The 16,132-nt window shown below is 37.1% G+C and overlaps 1 protein-coding gene across 7 annotated transcripts in view; it reads left to right on the forward strand.

Annotated features, from left to right (window-relative positions):
* Positions 1–16,132, forward strand: part of bend5 (BEN domain containing 5) — a 338,217-nt gene that overhangs the window by 127,458 nt on the left and 194,627 nt on the right. The window lies entirely within an intron of this gene.

The following is a 16,132-nucleotide window of genomic DNA, read 5'->3' on the forward strand; positions in this document are numbered from 1 at the left end:
TGCAGCGCACTTGCCGTCCAGTAATCACAATAAGCTTTGTGCTTTGTTACTTTTTAATAAACAAAGTATCAGCTTTAACATTCTGCCAAATTCATAACAAAATTCATAAAATTAATACGGTTTTGGTGCTCTTTAATGCGGCAGGCGCAATCGCTTTAGCACCTCAGTTCAAGCGGCAAGTGAACCCATTATATCTTTCTCTATTATAGTATGAAATGAATGTGAATTAATATCAAAAGGTAGGCTATTTTATAAAAGAGCCTACACTTATTGAATTGTCTCATGTAATCGCTCATTCTGTGTCAAACTGGAAATCTTGTAAAGCTTGTAATCAATGCCACGTAACAATACCTAACCACTGGCCCATCCATAAGCTCATCAGTCAGCTAGAAAAATAATTATAAAGAGGAGTATTTTGCTGTATTTATTCGCTCTTGCATATTAATATTTTTACTTAACCTGTTGTCTACATGATAAAAAATGCAAAAACCGACTGGATGTGTGAGAGATTTGACAACATTTCTATAGGATGCATTGAGGAGGAGCCCAAAGTAACACTGTAAAAAGCGATCAGTTGACTTTTCTTTAAAAAATTGAGGAAACCCAGGGCTCGCAAAATCGCAAAATCGTTTTCCAGTTGGGCTACCAAAATGTATCACTGCCCTGCCCAACGGGCTAACTTAAATACCGTGGGTCCTTAAAATTTAAATTAAATAAAAAATACTGTGGGTCCTTACTCAATTTACTTATTTAAAACTTTTTATGGCTGTACATTTTATACATGTTAAATGGTATAAGAAAAGTCTTAATTATAATTTCAAGAGGTCTTACAGTTGGGGATGGAAAGACAAGAACCGCGATACAGCTGGATTAAACTTCAAAAGGCAATGGTGTCATTGAATAAATATGAGTTTGGTATAGGGAATATTAACAAGTCCCGCCCATTTGGAGCTGGCTCCAACCTCCGTTTATACCTATCTCGGAGAAGCTGCTATATTTGCTCCTAAAGCGCCAACTTAATGCATAATTAAAGAAATACATTAAGTGAACTTGACAATTCTGAGTTACACTGACAAATAACAGTTTGAAAATGTGTTATTCACTTTTTATTTTAAGTTGGACCAACTTAAATTTATTAAATTGCAATTAATTAAAAGTTCTTATGGTCCATGATATTGGTACAGATTCTGTGTAATAAATAATTCTTTGTGACTGTATATTTCAAGTTGGAAAAGACGTTTAGTTCCCACTTTAAGTGAACCTTAGTTCTCAGGTCATCTACAAGATGGATTAAAATGCTGATAAAGTCAAGAAAAGAGTAGACACAAACATGACTGTATGATTTAAATGTCAAAATGTTAAAAAAACAAATAAATAAATGTGTTTATTCTGTGGCACCTAAAAAATAATAATTTGGCGCCTAAGTTTTTTCTTATTGGAGCCAATGGCTCCTTACTCGATTTTTTTGTCTGGAGCCCTGTAATATATATAATATACTGTCATGGCCAAAAATATCGGCACCCTTGGTAATGATCAAAGAAGGCTGTGATAATCTGCATTATCATTGTTTCATTGGATAATTAGAATTTAAAATGGGGGGAAATATCATTATGAAATAAAAAAAATTCTCTAATACACATTGGCCACAATTAACGGCACCCTTTTATTCAATACTTTTTGAAACCTCCATTTGCCAGTTTAACAGCTCTAAATATTCTCCTATAATGCCTGATGAGGTTAGAGAACACCTGACAAGAGATCAGAGACCATTCCTTCATCCAGAATCACTCCAGACCCTTTAGATTCCCAGCTCCATGTTGGTGCTTCTTCTCCTCAGTTCACCCAACTCATTTTCTATAGGGTTCAGGTCAGAGGACTGGAATGGCCAGCAGAAGCTTGGTTTTGCGCTCAGTGACCCATTTTTGTGTTGTTTTTGAGGTTTGTGTTTGGATTATTGTACGGTTGGAAGATCCAAACATGGCCCATTATAAGATTTCTAACAGAGTCAGTCACTTATTGATTTTTTTATCTGTTGGTATTTGATCGAATCCATGGTGCCATGTGACTAAACAAGATATCCAGGACCTCCAGCAGAAATATACGCCCACAACATCAAAAATACAGCAGTATATTTCATTGTACACATGGGGTACTATTTCTCCCTGTGTGTACCAAACCCATCTTGAGTGTTTGCTTCTAAAAAGCTCTTTTTTTGTTTGTTTGTTTCATCTGACCATAGAAGCCAGTCCCATTTGAAGTTCCAGTCGTGTCTGATAACTGAATATGCTGGAGTTTGTTTTTGGATGAGCTAGGAGAATTTTTCTTGAAACCCTCCCAAACAACATGTGGTGATGTAGGTGCTGTTTGACATTTTTTTTTTTAAGGTTTTCTGACCCTGAGACTCAACTATTTTTTGCAATTCTTCAGCTGTGGTCCTTGGAGAGTCTTTAGCCACTCAAACTCTCCTTCTCACCGTGCATTAGGACGATATAGACACACGTCCTCTTCCAGGCAGTTTCCTAACATTTTATGTTGATTGGAAATTCTTAATTATTGCCCTGATGGTGGAAATGGGAATTTTCACTGCTCTAGCTCTTTTCTTAAAGCCACTACACTAATTTGTGAAGCTCAATTATCTTTTGCTGCTTATCAGAAATATATTCTTTGGTTTTTCTCATTGTGATGGATGATTTAAGGGAATTTGGCCTTTGTTTTCCCTCCTATTTATATTTCTGTGAAACAGGAAGCCATGGCTGGATAATTTCATGTTCATAATCACCCTGGAGTGCTCAAAATTGTGAATATGAATGGGAATATACTTCAGAGATATTTTACTCATAAGAATTTCTAGTGGTGCTAATAATTGTGTCCAACTTGTATTTGAGAAAAACATTTATTTCATAATGATATTTCCCCCCATTTTAAATTTGTATTATCCAATGAAAGGTTAGATTTTTGTGAATTTTTTAAATAAAAGATCAAAAGGATTAATGCAGATTAATTTTCACAGCCTTCTTTGATCATATTTACCAAGGGTGCCGATATTTTTGTATCGTATATATGAAGAGTTTATTTGCAAAAGCCAATAAACGCCGCTTAAAAAAAAAAAAAGGGTTTATTTCCATGTATTATTCTCCACATATAGCGTGATCTGTACCCTAAACACGTTTTGTCAAAAAAGCCGATATTGTCCACTTCCAAGGCATCACGAGTCAGGTGACAAGGTTACTTTCACTTTGAAAAGACATACTAGCTGAGAGGAGTTTCGTCAAAGTTGACTAAAAGTGATCGAGGATGGATAATTTCAACGAACTTGATGAACCTGTGATATCTTCTTCAGGGCGCAAAAGGAAAATAAAAGCTGAAACGTTTTCACGGAACCTTGCAAAAGTAGCACGTTACAGTGGTGAGGGAAAAGCTCTGTGTATTGCGTGTAATCAAATCCATACAGTCTATGATCACAACAACAACGTTTGTCAGGCATCTACATTGTCATCTGAGGAGATTACAAAGATTAAAGGAGTGTTTTTTTAAACTCTTAAACATGAAATGTGGAGTTATCTGCTTTTGCCAAAAAATGACTGTTGGAGTTATCTGTTTTTCTATAAAACAAACTTTTAATATGTAAAAAAAACACATACTTTCAATGAACTTTAATTTTGTAAAGTACAAGTATTTGTTTGAGTTATTGTTACTTAATCAAAACAACCCGACTGCAGTTTGATTGATATTACTTGGAATGCGCAATAAAAAAAAATTCTCTATATATATATATATATACATACACACACACACACGCAAATATATATATAAATGTAGATTGTGAATATCTAGAAGTAAATATGAATATATAGTTGTAAGTCTGAATATATACTGTAGATACAAACCTTAGTATATCAATGTAAATTGTGACTATATAGAATTAAATCTGCATATATTGTTATAAGTCTGAATATATAAATGTAAATTGTGAACATGTAGTTCTAATTTTGGATATATACATTTAAAATTTTAATGCATATGAATGTAAATCATGAATATATAGTTGTAATTCTGTAAATATTTTTTTGTAAATTGGAATATAAATTGTTATGCTGGTAATATAATTTGTAATGGAAAAAAAATGAAAACTGCAAAATAGAAGTTGATTCCGCTAGTGGACTTTTGGACCTCATTGTACATCACACACACACACACCAAAGACGAAAAACAAACAGTCTCCTCTGCCTTGTTACAAGAGCTCGCAATGAGCGATAGAAGGACAGTGTGGGGTTCGTTGAGTTTCTTTTTTATATTTTCCATCAGACTGAAAAGCCATTTTGTTTTGTGTCCCCATTCTGTCCCTTCCAAGTGGCTCTGACGCTGGATTTCTGTGTCGGCGTGGTTTATGGCTCAAAGTTTTGAGGGTCGCTCCAAACATCTGACACAGTGAATGCCAATGTGAGACGGAAGAGCTTGGCACGGAAACTATGATGGAAGTAATTTCGTAATGGCTTACATTGCTCTTTGATTATAGTGGCCAAGAGGGGGTCCGCTTCTAAATGGGAATGCATTTGCGCTGCAGTGCAGTGCATTAGACTGATTAATCTTATTTTTGCCATTGCTTAGCACTTAGATTTTTGAAAAGTATGTGTAGATCTTGATGCAGGAAAAATTGGTAATGTTTCTGCTGTATTATATGATCGTGAGTGGTCTCAGGTCTCGAACCTAAGAGCACTGTTTTTAAAGATACTAGATAAGTCTTGTGTATCTTTTGTCCTCTGGCCTTGTGCAAGATAGTGACATTTATGTCAGGTAAAAAAAAACTAAGACCTTATACCTTATTCTGTATGCTTTCTATACTTATGTTTTTCTTTAAAATTAAGCAAGCATAATCTGCGAGTTGTAGAAACAGAATATCTCCTCCACATACTGTAGATGTTGATGAAATCTTTAAGAAGCACTTACTTTTAACACTCCCCATCATTTTCCTCAGGCTAACATTAGGAAGTGATCAAAGTATAGCAAATTGGTAGCTGCAGATGTGTATGTGTGGGAATTTTGTTTCAGTGTTTCCTCAGTTGCCAAACGAAAGCTGCAGTGTTTACGGTTTTTGATTGGATTTGACTTTGCACATAGTCGGTAAGTGGTGTTAATATATTAGTGTATAGATTATAGTTTTTTTTTTTTTTTTTTCTCAATGTACAGTAAGCCAGTCATTACTGCAAAATATACTTTGACAGGATGATCAGTAATAATGATCATCTGACTGTACGTTATTCTTTACATAATTATTCACACAGTCTTCTCTGCAGCATCAGGAAGTATAGCAGAACTTTTATTTTTGAAACAAAAAAGCTCAAAGAAATCTTCCGCTCTGATTCTCTCAGGTCTCCAGCATCTTCACACTGATGTGGCTGCCCATCCCCTCGCACAATTAACTGTGTGGCATGCTTTTAATAATTGGCCTTTTAATTGTCGACAAATGAAGAGTGATGTAAAATAGCTAATAGCTTGTTCTAATTAATAGGGGAATTGAAGGCTTGTTAATTAAGGGCATACAGGACAAGGACCGGCTCAGCTAATTTGAGCAATAAAACCGAGCCTAAGGATTCGTATCCAAACAAATCGAGCCCCTGATTTAGTCTGGCCTAAACTCTCACTAAACTTAATCGGTGTCACACATGGATCCGAGAGCATCTCTGTCCATCATGCTGCTGTAAAAGGCATTCTCAATTTAATTCTAAACAGCTTACAACCCTGCTAGCAGCCACCCACATTACGTATCACTGTAGTATGTAGTTAAATGTCTAGATATACACTTCTCATGCATTGTTGTTACTGTTTGCATTGTATAAACACACACGCAAACACAAATTCTTTCTAACACTAAGTCACATACGCCAAGCTTGCATTGTGCGGTTTTCTCTTAGCCTTGATGGAATAAACAAATAGTCCCTTAGATACGCTCTTCTTGGAAACAGGCGTAGGAACAGAGCCTGTCGCGTCAGGTCCCTGGTGACCTGCATTTGAGGGCTGATGCTTCAGTTCTGCAGAGAGAAGCTCATTTATTTAGCATCTCACATTTGGACACTTGACCAACACTCTGTGTGTGGAAATCCACAAATATTTACACTGACACTTAAAGGGCTATTAGCAAACTAACACCTCTTTCTTTTGTTGCAGAATTTCCCCAGTCCCTGCCAAACATAACCAACATGTCTTTTCTCTGTTTCTGATGTTTGTGTTCCAGGATTAGATGCTTCCTTTCCCCCTGGCCCTTCCTGAATTTGTCTTCATGCTGCTTTGTAGAGTTTGGCTTTCCTAACACGAGCTGTAGAGGAATCAGACTGGGGCTTCTGCATGTAGCGTGATAAGACACGAAGGCCTAAGCCCTTATTCTGAGCAACAGAGCATCTGCTTTGCATTTTGTGTGTGTGTGTGTGTGTGTGTGTGTGTGTGTGTGTGTGTGTGTGTCGGAGTTGGAATAGAGTAACTATAAAATGAAAAAGGGAGTGTAAAGAATCTATTTGATGGCGCAGTATTGGAGTTCATTAGGTCTGGCTGAGATGTGAGCGGTGGTCTTGCACTCTGGGAGATTCTTTAGAGCCAGCGGGGTCTAAGCACTTCTTTCAGAATGTAATTACGGAATTATATTTATTAGATGAAATAGCACCTCACTCCATTTTCACCCACCAGCTTCATCTAGAAGGATTCATTCACATGTGTATTACAATCTCCGGGAAAAGAAAAAGGAGCAAGTCGCTCTCCGATCGGAAATAATCTACACTGCGATGTTGTTCCAAGAGAGCTATTAGCATTCATGAGCTGAGCCAGTAAAGGAAGATTATAAGAGAAATAATGGAAGGAAATGTAACAAATAGATGAATAGTCTTAGCGCAGCACGCGTACGAGACAAACAGATCTTTTTTGGGTGAAACGGTCCGTCTCCCTCTCCGTAAATGACTTACCTGGACAGTTTTATGTTTGCCTGGAGGAGAATTAAAACAGATTCCATTCCCCAGTTGAGCGTAGCGATTCGTGTCAGTGCTCTCCTGGTTGAAAAGCAGTCTAATCTAAATGCTTTTGTCAGGGGAGATTTTTGAGATTGCTGCCGCCCCTGCTACAAATTGGTTGTGTCATCTTATAATGAACTATTTGAGTGTTGCGTCTCTGCGGCCAACAGTCTGATGATTACTGTATGCTGCTTTCACCATTAGCTCCAGCCGTACCTGCCTCTTTACCTGCTTTATTCTTTCCTCCCACTCCAATCTAATAAACCACAGGGGGTGAGCAATGAGAAGAGGCTTCGCGTCCTGGAATCGTGGGTATCGTCTTCTCAAGGGTGATTGGCGTGGTTGCAAGTTTGAGAGGAGACGGAACGCTTGTGCTTGTGAGATGACCTCTGACCCCAGCTGGGGGATTGCGAGTATCGCAGCCGTTCCACAAAGCGCGGCTGTCAGAGGCGGACGAGATGGGGAAAAGCCGGGCAGAGAGTGGATAATTTCTCAGCAGAGACAGACAGAAAGCATAGCGAATTAAAAAAAGCAAAGAAAGACTGCTATGTCAACAGGCTGAGTGGTGGGACACAGAGTAAAGCTGCGGCCTGTATCTGCAGAATGCAGACCTCTCCATGCATTTCCGCACGCTTTTGAAGATGAATCCTAAAGAAATGCTACTCGCCCTTAATTGCATCCATCGGCTGACGCCCAATCCCTCCATTCTTCCTCATCCCTCTCATCTCCCGCCTTTTCTCGGCTCTTTTTTCCCCTTTCTCTTCCTGCTCTCCACCAAGAGTAGCCCTCTCTCAGACTGCAAGCCTTTGCGAGCTGGTTTTTCACGACTTGTTCCTCATTAGCTGCCAGTCCTGCTGCTTCAGGGGATTGAATCCTTTTGATTGGACCTCTGAAACTCGTGAATATGCAATCTATATCGGAACGTAACAGTTAATCAATGATAATTGATAATGCATTTCTTTGACGCTTGGCATGGAGAACCTCCCTGAAGCTATCTGTCTATAAAAGTAATTTTGGTATGTTTTCAGCAGCTATATTGCTTAAAACTGGAGTATTTTTATTTAGCCAGATAACTTGTACTAACAGCAAACAAGCAATTAAATGTCTGGCAGTGTTGAACTTCAAATACATTGTGCAAACTGCATCGCATGTTGTCAAAGGGAATGCAACACAATCATCTGAAACAAAACGTTTTTTGTTGTTAAACGTGCAATTTTAAGGTTTTAAATAAACCATAATTGAAACTTGAAATCACATACAGAGTGGAACACATCTAACTTACACATTTATCTTTCTGTGACTGTGCCTTTTTCAGTCAAATGTTGTTTACGGGTTTGTGTCTCAGCACATGATATGCGGTCATGCTCGGCTGCACGTGTTTGAGAGAGAAATGCATTAAATGCAGTCTGAAGTTGAGCGGGACTGAGTATCTTAAAAATCTCCAGCCTGACTGAATTAATGCGGGCAACCAATCAAATTACACGGAATCAGAATGTCTGAGGAAGCAATGGCTGCCATCCAGTTCACATTATCTGTTCAGTTTGTCTCTGTGCCTAATTCATCATGGAGAGCTGCTGATCAGGGGAATACATAAAGGCTGCATCCTTTTGCATGCAGTGCATCCTTAATAGTGTTCTAGATTAGGAATATAGAGTCCCAAAATTATACTACATTTTAAATAGTCGTGAAGAGTGGCATAAGCTGTCACATTTTACTAAATTTATTCAAAGCTTGAGCATGATGCACTTCACAAGTAAGCATTATTTATCCTAAAAGCATGATGAACTAATAAATGGCCATAATAATAATAAACAATACTACTGTTACTACTAATACTACTATTTATTATTAATATTATTGTTATTAAAAAGCACATTATTTATTTACAGTGCCCTCCACTAATATTGGCACCCTTGGTAAATATGAGCAAATATGTGAAAATAAATCTGCATTGTTTATCCTTTTGATCTTTCACTCAAAAAATGCACAAAATTCTAACCTATCATTGAAGTAAAACAGTTGAAAGTGGGGAGAAAATCTCATGATGAAATAAATGTTTTTCTCCAATGAATGTTGGCCACAATTATTAGCACCCCTAGAAATTCTTATGAGTAAAATATCTCTGAAGTATATTCCCTTAAATATTTACATTTTTTAGCACACCAGGGTGATTAGGAGCATGAAATTGTCCAGCCATGACTTCCTGTTCCACAGGATTATAAATATGAGGAACACAAAGGCCAAATTCCCTTAACCATCCATCACAAGGAGTAAAACCTAAGAATATATTTCTGATGTGCAGAACAAGATTGTTGAGCTTCACAAATTAGTGAAGTGGCTTTAAGAAAAGGGCAATTTCCACAATCAGGGTAATAATTAAGAATTTCCAATCAACAAAAAATGTTAGGAAACTGCCTGGAAGAGGACGTGTGTCTATATCGACCTAATGCACGGTGAGAAGGAGAGTTTGAGTGGCTAAAGACTCTCCAAGGATCACAGCTGGAGAATTGTAGAGATTAGTTGAGTCTCGGGGTCAGAAAACCTTAAAATAAATTGTCAAACAGCCCCTACATCACCAGATGTTGTTCGGGAGGATTTCAAGAAAAATTCTAGAAAAGAAAACAAACTCCAGCATATTCAGTTATCAGACACGACTGGAACTTCAAATGGGACTGGCTTCTATGGTCAGATGAAACAAAAAAAAATAGCTTTTTAGCAGCAAACACTCAAGATGGGTTTGGTGAACACAGGGATAAAAAGTAGCCCATGTGTACAATGAAACATACTGCTGTATTTTTGATGTTGTGGGCCTATATTTCTGCTGGAGGTCCTGGACATCTTGTTTAGACACATGGCATCATGGATTCTATCAAATACCAAAAGATAAAAAAATCAATAAGTGACTGACTCTGTTAGATTCTGTTAGACTCTGTTAGATGGCCCATAATCTTATAATGGGCCATGTTTGGATCTTCCAACCGTACAATATTCCAAACACAAACCTCAAAAACAACACAAAAATGGGTCACTGAACACAAAACAAGCTTCTGCTGGCCATTCCAGTCCTCTGACCTGAACCCTATAGAAAATGAGTGGGTTGAACTGAAGAGGAGAAACACCAATATGGAGCTGGGAATCTGAAGGATCTGGAGAGATTCTGTATGAAGGAATGGTCTCTGATCTCTTATCAGGTGTTCTCCAAACTTTTCAGGCATTATAGGAGAAAACTCAGAGCTGTTATCTTGGGGTAAGAACGTGGCAATAATTGGGTGCCAATAATTGTGACCAACATGAACTAGAGAAAGCATTTATTTCACAATGAGATTTTCCCCCCACTTTCAGTTGTTTTACTTCAATGATAGGTTGCAATTTTGTGAATTTTTTGAGTGAAAGATCAAAAGGATAAACAATGCAGATTTATTTTCACAGCCGTCTTTGCTCATATTTACCAAGGGTGCCAATATTAGTGGAGGGCACTGTATTTAATAATAATCAATACTACTACTTGGTAGTAAATATAACTATTGTTATTAGTATTATAAAGATAAATTAAGCTGAATTTATTTATTTATTTAGCTATGTATGCTTTTAGGATAAATAATGCTTCTTATTAAAATGTATATATATGTTAGTATATATTTGAAGTATGCAAATTAGATGTAGCCTCTAACCGCTGACCAATTGCATTTCAGATTTTGATGAAGCTCGGTGATATCTAAATATGATAGCCAAGATGAGTATGCATGATAATACACTTAAGTAATTTGTCCATTTTGTGATGTTGTGGCTGGACACAACGGTGAAGGGAATGTCAGGCGGTCGATGTGAGCCAACTGTCATGAACCGAAGGGTAACAGTGTGGATTATTATGAATGAAGAGAAATAGCTAATCTGAATATAGATTGGTCCCATCTGGTTTGGGTTGGCAACACTCGTCTGTAATTCGGTAAGCATCAGCACATCTGTGTGCTCTAATGAAACAAAAGGCCTGGGTGTGAAAAAGAGATAGAAAGACAAAGAGAAAGAGACAGATTGAGAGATTGTCAGTTCACGAGCAGCAGGTGGGTCATATGTGTTAGACTTGCTGTTTCGATGGAGGACTGTGACTTTACACATCTATCTATCTATCTATCTATCTATCTATCTATCTATCTATCTATCTATCTATCTATCTATCTATCATCGTTCTATCATTCTATCATTCTATCATTCTGTCTATCAAAAAAAAGTTACTCTGATAACTCTGTGAGGTGTTGTTTCACTCTGGACCTAGAGCTGATATGAGAGAGAAAGTAACTGTCTAGCCCAAAACAAACATTATTAGCACAGCACATCCTCTGCCTCTCCACTGAATGAGTATTACAGTGGCTTGACCCTCCGTCGGTGGCTGGATCACACAGCCAGCCCAAAGCTACAGACCCACTTAAACATATTACAGTACTGCACTTCTGTCTTTCACTACATTTCCCCTTGGAAATGAAAAAGGAGTGGGGGGGAAACAATTATTTTTGCTTTTTATTGCTGTCTCTTCACCTTTTCCTGGTGAAAAATGTAGCTGTGATTGGGAGGGACAGAATGTGCGTTTTTCCCTGGTTTTGAAATTACAAAACAATGGAAAAGAATGCAATAAGGTAGACTCAGTTTGGTTATACATTTTTTTTTTTTTTTTTATATATGAAATGTGTGTAGCACAGCCATATATATATATAACCTTAGTCTGACCTAGTCGGAGTTCTTATATTTTATATATTGTGTGTATATAGTTATAGTATAGTATTAAAATTATTTGGATAAATAAAATACTTAAATTTCCAATCATTAATTTGCCCTACAAGATGTGAATTTTTAATTTTTTTTTTTTCTGTATGTTGTAAATTTCATCCAAACATCTAGGCATCGCTGATAGATGGGTTACTTTTGAGTTTCAGTTGTTTTGACCGAGGCATTTATAATTTTCCAGAATAAAATGTCAAACCCGATGATAGCAGTCAGTTCAGGAGAAAGAGGAGGCTGTTTCTTGTGAACCTGTGTTTAAATAATTATATGGGTGTTTTGTAAGTAATTAAAGAGGCGGGAAAGATTGGTGACTCCCTCACAATACAGCCAAATTTTGCTCCGTTGAATCTTTGCTAAAATTACTAGATGAAATGTTCTTGTAATCACACAGTCTGCTTTCAGGAAAACCAGCCCTTCACACACAACAAATAACACAATACCTAAAAGCCAGTGTTTTTTTTTTTTAAAGACCTCTATTTGCTCAAAAAAAAATAATGCAAAATCTGAATGTCAATGCTGAATGTCTGGTCTTGTTTGCGAGCTGATAATATTTCATTATATTGTGCGATATTTAGCGCTGGCTCTGAAATAGCTCCACCGTTTGCTCTGGCAAAAGGTAGAGAGCCACACTGATTAAGATGGATTCACCAATCCAGCAAAGAGTATTAGACCGGGTTCAACACCTCCCAGAACCCCCCTCCTCATCTGAGCTGCGGTCACGTAGGCACAGTTTCTGAAACTCTGAGATATTACTTTGGAAGTGTTAGGGCTGTGATTAGGGGTGAAAAAATGAAGGGAAAAAAAGGGTGGAATTTTTCCTCTATTTCCGTCGCTGCTCCATGCTGCCGTATGAACAGATAGCTCTGTGTGATGTCTTTGCTAGAGGACACAGAGAGTGACTGGAGTCCATTAAAATGATCATTGGGCCATTGAGTGTGTGAGAGAGCACTCCATCAGAGGCCCGCAGATTAACCCATTACAGTGGTGGCATGCGGGGCCCCTGGTAGGTGTGGGTATGTGCTGTGTGTGAGTGTACATGAGCATCTCATGCTGCTCGCACCCTGGTTTCCTTAATGTCTCTCGCGATGATGTGTCTCTCACTGTATGTAGAAGCGCAGTATGCTGCATGCTCTAGCTATTGCACTTATATAATAATAAATGCACACATACACGCTTGTAAATATTCCCATACATAGTGACGTTAAGAGGATATTTACTAAAAATGAATCACACCTGTCGCACGCACCGGTTTCAAACCTCTATTTGTTCAGGTCTGATTTTTGAAAAAAATAGAGTAATTTATTATGAGCCTAATTTGCATTGAAACAGGCACGTTGCACTAAAATATCATTTAAAAATGATGACTTTGTGTGTGATTAGTGAATAAGACGCAGGTGTTTTTGCAAAACCAACACAACTGTGAATTTGCCCCAAGTGTGTTTTTGTAAATCCAGTCACTCCCATTAAATTCTACTGTCTCTCTCACTGTTTCTGTCAGTGGTTAATGATGGGTGATAAGTCGCTCTTTGCAGAGCGGTTGTAATATTTAAGCGAGTTGATAACTGGCTGAGAGAGTGATTAGTGATACACATTGCACAGCAATGTGCAATTTTGAAATTTGCCTTTGTTTCCCTTTGAAATTCACCGTGAAAGACACTTGTCTTTTATCTTTCCAAATGGCCTGTTATGTTATGGAGATGATGCCCTAAATGTATTAAAACTCTTGTTTTAAGTTTTGCAAAAATAATGTGCCTGTGGTAACAGCCCCATATTGTCTTGTATGCACTGTTAAGTTGTGAGTCAGCCTCAGTTTTAGTCATTTAAAATGAGTATTTTCCACACAATTCAATGGTCTTCATTATAAAAACAGATACTTCTGATTCTGATTGTATGCCCTGCATTAGAAGTCCTTTTAAAATTGAAGCTATATGCATCATTTCACATCAATTGAATTCTATATTAATGCACCAAGTTGCTGTGTTGCTTGGTAACCATAAACTGTCTACAGTTAGTCTAATGAACTATATTAGTTGACAGAATTGTTTATTTCCACTAAGTAATATAGTAAATGTCGACAAAATATCCTCTTTGCATGAAAAACATCTCTTTCCTGGAAGCTGAAAGTTTGCTGTTGACTCCACTGTGCTTTTATAATTCATATCTTATATTTAGTATATATTTATATATAATTTATTTACTGTATATAGATTTAATTTGTGCATGCATACTGTTCAAAGTCAGTAATAAATTGTGCAAGTGCTATGACAAGTCTCAGTTAGCATAATGCAGTACACGCAGCAAGGTTTTTTTTTTATAAATTCTATAATAAATAAAAAGAAAACAGATAGAATAGAAAAAGAATAGAATAGTGTTAGAGCTAGTGTTAGAGGCCTTTTTTTGCTTTTTGTTATAAAAACAAATATATGGAATACAAAAATAATAGAGAAGCTAGTATTAGTTTTTTTTTTTGTTTGTTTGTTTTTTTAAGAAAACAAGTAGTTTGTAAATAAATAGAGTGCAAGTCTAAAAGGGGCAAGTTTTTTTTTTTTTTTTTTTTAAGCCTATTTCCTACTATTCTTCCTACTATTCTATTTCTGTTGAACTCAAAAGATGATGTTTTGAAGAATATGGGTAACCAAACAGTTAATGGTCCCCATTGACTTCCATAGTATGGAAAAAAATACTATGGAGCAATGGGGACCCTCAACTTTCTTTCTTCTTCTTCTTTTTTTAATATCTTCTTTTGTGTTCAACACAAGAAATAAACTAATACCGGGTTGAAACAACTTGAGGATTTTCATTTCACTGGATTTTCATTTTTGGGTGAACCCTCCCTTTAAAGCTGTTCTATTGCATCTATTAATCAAAGACTCTTTTCTTTCAAAAACATTATAGAGACTGCAAATCACTCTTACTCAAAGACTGTTGCGTCTTCTGGCTTTGGCAGCACACGATCAAGCCTGCTGAAATAGTTTCTACAACTTCCAAACAACATAGCCATAGAACAGCACCATGGATGTATTTCAGGGACATTCCCATTGGAGCAACCTTGGGTTAAGTGCACAATGTTGTTGACTCACAGCCGTTGAACCAGCAACCTTTGGCTACAAGCCCTGAGCCGTAGCCACTACACCACAGCCTCTTAAGGTAGATTTTATTATGATAAAGTCCTCAAGGATATGCTGAATTTGTAATCCTTACTTCTAATGGCCACATGAGTCAGAGAATACTTCCCGTTGCTTTTGCAAACTCCATTTACCTGCAATCAACCATCCACACCGGAGTGGAGGACATTACACAGGCCATTTTCCTTCAGTTATTGGTCCTTGAGAGAGAGGGAAAGGCTAGGTGAGGATCAGTCTTTGGGAATTACTGTATTAGCAGCTCACATGAGCAGAGAGAAGAGCAGAAAGAGAGGGTAAAGTTCACAGAGGAGACTCCTCCCATGTCCTCCCATGGCTTGATGAGGTGACAAATCAAATCCCCCTCTAATCCCCCTCTTACATAGCATGAGTGCTGAATGAACATCTCTCCATCTGGATCTCTATCCTCTTGTGTTGAATGGATGAATGCATCTGTATGCATGGATATATGTGTCATCAAGGTGGGATAAAAAGCTTCAGACTTTTTAAATTGGTTCACAAACGCTGTGTGTCCTCTTGCTAATGTCAGTAATCAGAGTCAGCTTCTCAGATTTGCACCTGATTTAAAAGCCTGCAGTGGCCCAAAAAGTATTTGGAGACTTTTGGACATACTTTAAGTCTTGAAGTCACTTTTTTTTAAGTCACATTTAAAAATTCCTTGCATTAGTTAACAGAATATCAAACCAAGTGGCATCTGCAAACAAATTATACAGAGATTTTCTCAGACCTAACTTTTTTCAATTATTTTTAAACCAACAGGACTCATGGTCATTTTTCATGGATGTCTGAAGTCAATTACCATCAAATTTACACAGACATATAATAATTTGTGTAGTTCTTTATATATAATTGTTTGATAATCAGAGTGTTGTCTTCATAATATGATATATATTATAAAGTGTTGAAAAGCTTGTACTACATTTCTGTAGAAAAGATGCCAATTGTTTTGATATTTTGTTATACAATGCTTTCAAAATGCTTTTTGGGGCAGGTATATATACACTATTGTTCAAAAGGTTGAGGAACAGTAAAAACTGATTTTTTAGCAGCGATCAATTTGATGCATCCTTGCTAAATAAAAGTATTTATTTATTTTTAAAAATCCTATAGATCCTAAACTTTTCAACAGTACTGTATGTTAAAATTATTTTGCCATAATATACAGCTGCAGAGTCTTTTAAATGCCTGTCAATGAAGAAACTGTCTTTTTAGGCCACA

This window comes from Onychostoma macrolepis, chromosome 08 (genome assembly GCF_012432095.1).
Source record: "Onychostoma macrolepis isolate SWU-2019 chromosome 08, ASM1243209v1, whole genome shotgun sequence".
Classification (NCBI taxonomy): Eukaryota; Metazoa; Chordata; class Actinopteri; order Cypriniformes; family Cyprinidae; genus Onychostoma; species Onychostoma macrolepis.